The sequence below is a fragment of the Zingiber officinale genome, chromosome 3B, assembly GCF_018446385.1.
Source record: "Zingiber officinale cultivar Zhangliang chromosome 3B, Zo_v1.1, whole genome shotgun sequence".
NCBI classification, from domain to species: Eukaryota; Viridiplantae; Streptophyta; class Magnoliopsida; order Zingiberales; family Zingiberaceae; genus Zingiber; species Zingiber officinale.
Genome location: NC_055991.1, coordinates 79013191 through 79016315, shown reverse-complemented (window position 1 = coordinate 79016315; position 3125 = coordinate 79013191). Strand labels below are relative to the sequence as shown.

Genomic DNA, 3125 nt, shown 5'->3' with positions numbered 1-3125 from the left:
AATATTACAATAAATTAGAATAGGTACATCTATATTTTTGATAAAAATCTAAATAATTATTTTTGAAACTGGTTTACTGTAAACTTAATATAGGATGCTTAGTTTTGTCGCTTTAATGATTCATACACTCATTTAAAATTTGCAAGATACATTATAAATTTATATTTTGCAGGTATCTCTAAACAAAAGAGTGTTTTTTCTCAAATATTTAATATAAATAGATGATTTTAAAGGGAGAGTATATTGAACCTGGAAATTTTTTTTATATTTTCTTGCATCTCAAATATTGGAAATGAAACTATAACACATTATTGTTAAATTCAATAATCAAGGTTTAATTTTAAAATTACCTTCACCTTACGACCTTACCTTTTTAAGATTAAGATGAGCTTCTATCACTTGAAATAAAGACGAGAAGTTGAAAATAATTGAGCTTTGAGAATTGAGAGATAAGAATAAAGTATTTGTTTTAAAAATAATGAATAGAGTAGTTTATTTATAGAGTTTGGAGAACAATGATCAATTAAATTTAATTATTGATTGAAAAATAATCAAATAATTTTGATCATTAAAATAATCACTAAAACAGTCCAACAATTATTTTTTTAAAAAAATATCTCTTAGTCGATAATTTACACCATTAGTTCATGTTTAAATTTGAGTTGAAATCATAAATCGTCTATCCTAGCCCATCTCTAGATGGGCTGATTAACCCCATCCAATTAGGTCAACGATTAATCAATCTGTCAACAATGATTAGCACATGAGGTGTTTCCATAGGTTTCGAATCTCGGCAAAGCCGAGGTAAATGCCTCCCTTATGTGCTAGTCATTATTCCAAAGGCTAGTAGCCGTCTGTGATTTACCTCCTCCGTGTTGGCCCTGGGATGAGTTGACGGGGGCGAACGTATTCACCTTTTACGATCAAATTGAGATGATTCAACCTCAACCAGTGGAGGCCTAATGTAACCTAGTTATACTATTTTATTATATAGTATGGGCTCACAATGATTGTGTGTTAAAAATTTAATTTTTTTATCATTACAAAGAATTCAGATTTTGAAATATTTTTTTATTAAATAAGTTAACATTTATATAAAAAAAAAATCTCAAATTGTTCAAATTAATTTTAACTAAATTGTTTTAAATATTTTTTTCACTCTTATACTTTTTACAATATAAAAAAAAGGAAATAACAACATAGTTTAATAAATAATATTAAATGTATTGATTGAGTTTAGTGAATATATTTTTGATTGATTAGAGTTACTTGAGGATGTATAAGGGTTGATTTTGATAAAATCAAACTCTAAGGTTGAATTTGATTTAGCCATTAAGGTTATTATAAACCAAATTGATTGAATCGTGTTTAAGAATTATAACCCAAATTTTAGTCATCCTGATGCTCTTTTCTCTCTGTGTCGACCCAAGCGACCCTCTAGATGAGTTAATTACAATTCTAACTCGTCCAATTGAATTAACGGTTAAATAATTTGTTGACTTACTTATTGTTCATACGGGGACTGATTCAACTCCAACCTATGAGGGTCGAATATAACTTATATCTATTTTATTATATGATATATATATTCATAATAACTGTGTGCTAAAAAAAATATTTTTATTATAAATTTTGAGATAATTTTTTATCTAAAAAAATAGTGTTTATATAAAAATATCCCAATTTTGGATAAAATTAAACTCTGTTGAATTTAGGCATTAAGGTTATTAGATGATTAAATCGAGTTTAAGAATTGTAGCCGTTAGTCATACGAGCTATAAGAATTGTAGCCGTTGAGTCATCCTGTTACGACCCATAATAATTGTAGTCGTTCCTGATGCCCTTCTCTAAACCCTAAACCCTTCTCTCCCGTGTCGCTCTCCTCTCGAGCGGCCCTCTCTGGAGCTCCCGAACGTCACGCGATCGCCTCCTCTCGCGAATGGTCGATCTGTTTTCTCCCCTTGCAGCGCGGGCAACTTGTAAGTCTCCTCTCCTCTCTGGCGATGGATAATTTTCGTTCATCTTCCTCACAAGATCTTTTGTTCTGAGTTGTGTCCCCATTCCAGACCACGATATTTCTTGTCCGGTGAGAGATATCAGCTATCGTAAATTTAATCTGGCTGGTGGTTTTTTTCCCATATGACTTTACTGATTGGAATGTTTTCAGTTTTTCATTGACCAGGGTGGTCTAGAATTCTTTAAACCGTGATGGATGATTCTATTGGTTTCACTGATCGAAGAAATTAGCTGGTAATCATAATTTCTCCCCCTAAACCTGCCACGGATTAAGATTCCATCAATGAGATCTTTTTGGATCATTGTTATTCGTTGAAGAAATTGAATCCATTTACAGATCCGGGAGGGAGGTGTTGATTTTGTGCTATCCTACCAAGTTTCACAGAAAATTATGTAAAGAACTCTGACTTGCCCATTTGCAGTTTATTGTAGCACCGAGCAAGATTCTATATCTAGAATTCATCAAGAAACTATCCAAACTGTTAGGATCTTCTAAGTAAATCCAAACTCTTATGTATGACTAGTGTCAAGATGCATGTTATGCAAATCAAATATGATCATAATATCTTGAACATGTTATTTTTTAGATCATTTACTTTTGGGCTAACATTTTTGTTAGAGATCATTTGAACACAAACTTGTTTGGTTGTTTTTATTTTTCTAAACTAGTTTTATTAGTCATTTTTGCTACTAACAGTAACTTGCATTTGACTACGTTTGTTTTAAAAAATTTACATTCAGAGAAACTGAACAAGCTCTAATGGATAGATTAAATATGGTTGTGCTTATCGTATAATTGATAAGTAGTGTAGGTTGCTATGTTTACACTTTAGTAATTGAGTTTGGCTTTACAACTAATTATTTTTACTCTTGGATTTTATTAATGGACTTCTATTATTTAAACAGTTGTATGGTGTTTCAAATTGAGTAGCAAGTGCACTAGCATTTTTATTTGTGATAACAATGTTGGTTTTAATTCGTGTAAGTTGTGAAGTTAACCATACTTTTAGTCCAAATATTCAATCCAACATTCACTTAAGTGGTTGGTAATAGTTAAGTTCAATCCAAATATTCAACACCTAGACTATATACTATTTTAGATTTGGCCA

At 30.7% G+C, this 3125-nt stretch overlaps 1 long non-coding RNA gene across 1 annotated transcript; it reads left to right on the top strand.

The window, feature by feature from the left end:
- Positions 1-2050: 2050 nt before the first annotated feature.
- LOC121968383 lies at positions 2051-2428 on the top strand. The gene is made up of 3 exons (XR_006108110.1): positions 2051-2086; positions 2168-2250; positions 2354-2428. It is a non-coding gene; the product is annotated as an uncharacterized LOC121968383 (long non-coding RNA).
- Positions 2429-3125: the final 697 nt, after the last annotated feature.